The 7078-nt window shown below is 44.9% G+C and overlaps 1 non-coding gene across 1 annotated transcript; it reads left to right on the forward strand.

Moving 5' to 3' along the window:
• Window positions 1–470: 470 nt before the first annotated feature.
• Window positions 471–608, forward strand: LOC126028944 (U4 spliceosomal RNA). Its single transcript, XR_007502615.1, has one exon. It is a non-coding gene; the product is annotated as a U4 spliceosomal RNA (small nuclear RNA).
• Window positions 609–7078: the final 6470 nt, after the last annotated feature.

The following is a 7078-nucleotide window of genomic DNA, read 5'->3' on the forward strand; positions in this document are numbered from 1 at the left end:
GATACTGCTCCAGTGGATATCAATCCCCACCCCCTATTTCAAAGTTGAAGGAATCAATGGACAGGGATAGTGTTAAGATAGGTCAGTGGGGCTGGAGAGATAGCACATCGGTAAGGCGTTTGCCTTGCATACAGAATCCCCGCATCCCATATGGTCCCCTGAGCTTGCGGGGGGTTGGGGGGGGGGTGATTTCTGAGCGTAGAGCCAGGAATAACCCTGAGCGCTGCCAGGTGTGACCCAAAAGCCAAAAAAAAAAAAAAAAATTAAAAGAAAAAAAGATGGGGGGCCGGGCAGTGGCGCTGGAGGTAAGGTGCCTGCGCTAGCCTAGGACGGATCGCGGTTCGATCCCCCGGCGTCCCATATGGTCCCCCAAGAAGCCAGGAGCAACTTCTGAGCGCATAGCCAGGAGTAACCCCTGAGCATCACAGGGTGTGGCCCAAAAACAAAAAAAAAAAAAGAAATAAAAAGGCAGCTTTGCGCAGTGGCAGTATCGTAGCCAATGAGGTTTATCTGAGGAGCGATTATTGCTAATTGAAAAAAAAATAAAAAGGCGATCCACTGCTGTTCACATCATGATTTGTTGTGATTAATGTATGTGGATGAGGACATAATGAAAAGAAAATCATGATGCTTTTATTATCTTTTTTTTTTTTTTTTTTTTTTTTTGGGCCACACCCGGCGGTGCTCAGGGGTTACTCCTGGCTGTTTGCTCAGAAATAGCTCCTGGGCCCGGAGAGATAGCACAGCGGCGTTTGCCTTGCAAGCAGACGATCCAGGACCAAAGGTGATTGGTTCAAATCCCGGTGTCCCATATGGTCCCCCGTGCCTGCCAGGAGCTATTTCTGAGCAGACAGCCAGGAGTAACCCCTGAGCAACGCTGGGTGTGGCCCAAAAACCAAAAAAAAAAAAAAAGAAAGAAATAGCTCCTGGCAGGCACAGGGGACCATATGGGACACCGAGATTCAAACCAACCACCTTTGGTCCTGGATTGGCTGTTTGCAAGGCAAACACATCTCTCTGGGCCCTGCTTTTATTATCTAAAGTTGTTTTTATACATTGATTTGCTTGTAAATGTTTTTTTTTCTTTTTTGGGTTTTTTTTTTTTTTTTTCTGGGCCACACCCGGCGGTGCTCAGGGGTTACTCCTGGCTGTCTGCTCAGAAATAGCTCCTGGCAGGCACGGGGGACCATATGGGACACCGGGATTCGAACCAACCACCTTTGGTCCTGGATCGGCTGCTTGCAAGGCAAACGTGGCTGTGCTATCTCTCCAGGCCCAACTTGTAAATGCTTTTGCTTTTAGGAATAAAGTTGAAGTTATTTTTCTTAGACAACATTTGTCAAATTTATCAGATCAAGAATTTGAAGATTTATATTAGGTAATCTTCACTGCATAGTTTCAGCATACCTGTTTTTCAGTCTTCAGTGATACATTTAGCACAGTAATAATTGAAACGCTGTATAAACTTTGCTACTAGTTTATTCTTTAGTCTACATTCTTTATGCCAATAAGAATGTGTTACAGTAAATAAACTATTTTATTGCTTCTTTCAAAAAAAAAAAAAAAGAAAGAAAAAGGTGAATAGTTGAGGCTGGAGCAGTGGAGCAAGCAGTAAGGCATTTTGCCTTGCACACACTAACTTAGGACAGACCAGTTCGATCCCCCAGCATCCCATATGGTCCCCAAGCCAGGAGCGATTTCTGAGCGCATAGCCAGGAGTAACCGTTGAGCTTCACTGGGTGTGGCCCAAAAACCAAAAAGAAAAAAAATATACTGAGAGCGATAGTCACAGATAGTAGGGTGTTTGTCTTGCACGCAGACAACCTAAGACGTACGGTGGTTTGAATCCCGGCATCCCATCCTCGTGCCTGCCAGGAGCAGTTAATGAGCAGAGTCAGGAGTAACCCCTGAACGCTGCCAGGTGTGACCCAAAACCAAAAAAAAAAAAAAAAAGAGGACTAGATAGCACTTGCCTGACTCAAAGTTTAATCCCTCACATCTCATATGGTCCCCTGATCACAGCCAGGAGTAATTACTGAGTGTACAGAGTGCAAAGCCACGAGAAACCTCTGAGCATCAATGGGTGTGGCCCAATTTTTTTTTTAAATGCTCTGAAAGGAGAAAACATTCCTTTGCAATATCTCCAGCCAGTGATTTGCACTGCCATAAATGGTAGGGAAAATCAAAGGCCTTGAAATTCTTTCTCATTAGATGACTTTGAATATAAAGAAGCAGAAGCTGGGACAAATGGGAGGAATTGGAGGAAGGAAAGGCAAAACTATTAAACAAGAGGAACATTGAGGTGCCTATGTGTCTGGTGTTCTTACTTTGAGGATTTGTGTAATCTAGATTGTTTATGTTCTTGTTTCAGGCCTTTTATAGACGACTCACATTTGAGTTTTTGGAAAATATTTTTACCTGAGACCAACCTAGGAAAGGTCTTTTCCATTAATGGGACTTATGCTTTGAAAATTCACTTTTCTCGGACCAGATAGTGCAAGGATTAGGGTGCCTGTCTTGCATGTGTCTCAACCTGTTTCCATCCCAAGTACTGCCTGGAGTAACCTGTGAGATACAAAACAAAGTAAGGCTCTTATCTCACATTTAGCAGAAACCAGTTCAATCCCTGGGAGTGTCCTCTGAGCTCAGTGCAGAGATTGGTCCCTAAACATTGCAGGAATGGCCCCAAAACCTAAACTAATTTTTTTATTTACTTGTTTTTTGTGTTAGGGCCATACCCAGTGGTGCACAGGCATTACTTCTGGCTCTGTGCTCAGAAATCACCCCTGGCAGTCTCAAGAGACCATATAGGATGCTGGGGATTGAACACTGGTTGGTCACATGTAAAGCAAACACCCTACATATTGTGCTATCAATTCCAACCCCACCAAACTCATTTTTTTTCTTTGGTTTTCACTTGGCAGTGCTCAGGTATTACTCCTGGCTCTGCGCTCAGAAGTCGTTCCTGAGGGGCCGGAGAGATAGCATGGAGGTAAGGCATTTGCCTTTCATGCAGGAGGTCATCGGTTCGAATCCCGGCGCCCCATATGGTCCCCCGTGCCTGCCAGGAGCAATTTCTGAGCCTGGAGCCAGGAATAACCCCTGAGCACTGCCGGGTGTGACCCAAAAACCACAAAAAAAAAAAAAAAAAAAAAGAAGTCGTTCCTGGTAGCACGGGGATCATATGGAATGCCGGGATTCAAACCGGGGTCCATCTTGTTTTGGCCACGTGCAAGGAAAATGCCTCACCGCTGTGCTGTCACTCCAGCCCCCAAACTCTTTTGTTTTGTTTTTGTTTTGGGGCTACACCCAGTGGTTCTCAGGGGTTACTCCTGGCTCTGAGCTCAGAAACCACTCCTGTCTTGTGGGACCATATGGAACGCCGAGGGATTGAACTGTGGTCCGTCTTAGGCTCGTGCCGGCAAGGCAAACGCTTTACCAGTTGCACCACCGCTCCGGCCCTCCAAACTCTTTTTTTTGGGGGGGGGCGGTCATGCCCAGCAGCGCTCAGAGGTTACTACTGGCTCTATACTCAGAAATCACCTCCAGCAGGCTCGAGGGACCATATGGGATGCTAGGATTCGAACCGCCGACCTTCTGCATGCAAGGCAAACGCTCTACTTCCATGCTATCTCTTCGGGCCTCATTTTTTAATTTTGTTTTTCTTATATGGTGGTTAGTAATCTCATGAATTAATGTGCCCGTGCCTTGGAGATGACAGCACACGCGCACACACACACACACACACACACACACACACACACACACACACACACACACAAAGAATTATTAAAATCTTAGAATATTAGAAGAAAAAGACTAGTTCAGTTTTTGTTTTGTTTTGGCTTTTGGTTTTTGGGTCATACCCAAGGTAAATGCCCTACCACTGTGCTATCTCTCTGGTTCCGATTTCAGGTTATTTTTAGATCTTTGCTATATTTTTGTTGTCAGTTTGTTGGTTTTATGCTTGTTTTGGTTTGGAGGTGTTTCATTCTGGTGCTCAGGAGATTGAACCAGGTCTTCCATATGCAAGGCAAGCACTTAAATCCCCCCATTTTATTTTTGGTTTTGGGGTCACACCTGCAGGCTTATTGTTAGCTTTAGTTCAGGGATCACTCTTGTGGCATTTGGAGGACCATATGCAGTGCCAGGGATGGTTCTCAGGTTGACTGTGTGCAAGGAATGTGTGCTACCTGTTGTACTGCCTCTGGCCCCATCTCTGGCCATTAGCACTTTGTTTTCACAGCAAGAAAGCATTTTTTGTGGAACTATTTTCTGAACCTCAGTATATGAGGCAGATAAATTGGAGTTGTTCTGGTTGTTGTGATATGGAGAGAATAGTGGCTTCTGAAAGAAGTCCTATTGCCTCTTAGCATCATTCTTACGCTGTTGGAAATGGAGACAGTTCCAACTTTATTTACAAAGATGGAAATAAAAATCCAGAAGTGGTTTATCCTTAGAAACCAAGATGGCATTCTTGTGTTTTTGTTTGTCCTCAGTGCTGGCATCAAACCTAGAAGCCTGACCAACATCCCCAGTCCCTCCCGCAGATCTGTTGGTTATAGCGATCAGTTATAAACACCATGCATAGCAGGCAGCGAATACAAAGGATTTTTCATTTCCTAACTGCAAGAAGGTGTGTGGACATGGCTCACTCAGATGGCACTTCATTTAGCTCTAGCACTAAGTCCTTTACTCAGTCCTGTGTAAATCATGTGCAATGGTCTCCTCAACAACCTGCACTTGGTCTGCTGCAGCTCACATGTGGTATTTATTTTTTCTTTCTCTCTCTCTTTTTGTTTTTTTTTAGGGGGGATTTGGTTTTCGGGTTACACCTGGCAGCACTCGGGGGTTGTTTCTGGCTCTGTGCTCAGAAACAGCAGGCTCAGTGACCATATGGGATGCCAGGGAATTGAACCACCATCAGTTCTGAGTAGATTCCTGAGTGCAGAGCCAGAAATAGCCACTGAGCATAAGGTAGGTGTGGTCCCGAAACAAACAAAAAAAGAGATGTAGATCATCATTGTCCAGTGACTCATCTGTGGTGAAGGAAATATGTGATACCTGTGCTATAGAACAAGATAGTTACTAATTAAAATTAATATAGAGCAAAGGCAACAAGAGACTTGTAAAATATTCAGGGGTGAAAATATATAGTTCTGGGGCCCGGAGAGATAGCACAGCGGCGTTTGCCTTGCAAGCAGCCGATCCAGGACCAAAGGTGGTTGGTTCGAATTCCAGTGTCCATATGGTCCCCCGTGCCTGCCAGGAGCTATTTCTGAGCAGACAGCCAGGAGTAACCCCTGAGCACCGCCAGGTGTGGCCCAAAAACCAAAAAAAAAAAAAAAGAAGAAGAAGAAAAGAAGAAGAAGAAAGGGCCGGAGAGATAGCATGGAGGTAAGGCGTTTGCCTTTCATGCAGAAGGTCATCGGTTCGAATCCCGGCGTCCCATATGGTCCCCCGTGCCTGCCAGGAGCAATTTCTGAGCATGGAGCCAGGAGTAACCCCTGAGCACTGCCGGGTGTGACCCAAAAACCACAAAAAAAAAAAAAAAAAAGAAGAAGAAGAAGAAGAAGAAGAAGAAGAAGAAGAAGGAAGAAGAAGAAGAAGAAGAAGAAGAAGAAGAAGAAGAAGAAGAAGAAGAAGAAGAAGAAGAAGAAGAAGAAGAAGAAGAAGAAGAAGAAGAAGAAGAAGAAGAAGGAAGAAGAAGAAGAAGAAGAAGAAGAAGAAGAAGAAGAAGAAGAAGAAGAAGAAGAAGAAGAAGAAGAAGAAGAAGAAGAAGAAGAAGAAGAAGAAGAAGAAAAAGAAAATATATAGTTCTGGAGTCCATCAGTGCCATCTTTGTGGTCATTGGGGATTTCTAGGATTATGCCTGACAATATTCAGGATTGGGGGAGATACAGTACTGAGGAATGAATCAAGGGCATGTTGCATGAGCCCTAATTCCTGTGCTTCCCTGGCCAAGAAATTAACTAGTCATTTAATTTCAAATTCAATAACTACATGTGACTCGTGATTTATATTAGGCAGTGCAGATCTAGATATTAAGTCTTAGCTCTGTGTCAGTCTCCTGTCTCCTGAAAGTTACAGAACCTAATGCCAACTTAACCTGCATTTATTATGCACCAACAATAGATGAAAGATGATCTTAGTCCTTAAGAACTCAGAGAAACAAACAGGTTGATGCTGCTGTCTGAGAGATGAGCACAGAGGAAGAGTTGCTGGCCAGAGGTTCAGAGGGAAAGCTAAAGGTAAGGGATGGCCCTGGACTCTGATCAGTCAGCAAGTAATAGGCTGAAGAGAAGAGGTCTCCAAGGGCATTGTCCAGATGAACACTGGAAGTACAGCCTGTTGGGGTGACTGCCCATAGTTGAGTGGGGTTGAAATAACAAATACTGGAAATAGGGGTGGAAGGGCAGCCAGGGCCCTCATAGTTTGAGAACGCCCATGTCTCATGCTGGAAATCTGGCCCCTGAATGGTAACAGCTTCCCTAGGTGCTAATAACTAGGAACCAGTGAGGGTCATGGAACGGGTGAGAGGAGAGTAGGGAGAGTAGTATCTACAAGCAGGTTAGAAAAGGGTAAAGAGGACCAGGCAAAACCCAGATTCAATCCCTGACATCCGATATGGTCCCCATAACCCACCAGAAGGAATTCTTGAGCACAGAGCCAGGAGTAATCTGTAAACTACGAGAGAGAGAGAAAGAAAGAGAGAGAGAGAGAGAAAAGAGAGAGAAGAGAGAGAGAAGAGAGAGGCAGAGAGAGAGAGAGGTAAAGAGGACCAGGAAGATGCTCAAAATGCTGGAATATGTGCTTCGCATACAGGAGGCTCAGATTTAATCCCCAGCACCATCTGGTTCCCTAGGTACCACCAAGAGCAAACCCTGAATACTGATCTGGGAGTAGCCACTGAAAATCGCAGGATATGTGACAAAGAAACAAAAACAAAAATGAAAAAGGCTTAGCTAGGGGGCCAGAGAGATAGCACAGAGGTAAGGCATTTGCCTTAGGCGCAGAAGGATGGTGGTTCGAATCCTGGCATCCCATATGGTCCCCAAGCCTGCCAGGAACGATTTCT

Source organism: Suncus etruscus, chromosome 14, assembly GCF_024139225.1.
Source record: "Suncus etruscus isolate mSunEtr1 chromosome 14, mSunEtr1.pri.cur, whole genome shotgun sequence".
Lineage (NCBI taxonomy): Eukaryota > Metazoa > Chordata > Mammalia > Eulipotyphla > Soricidae > Suncus > Suncus etruscus.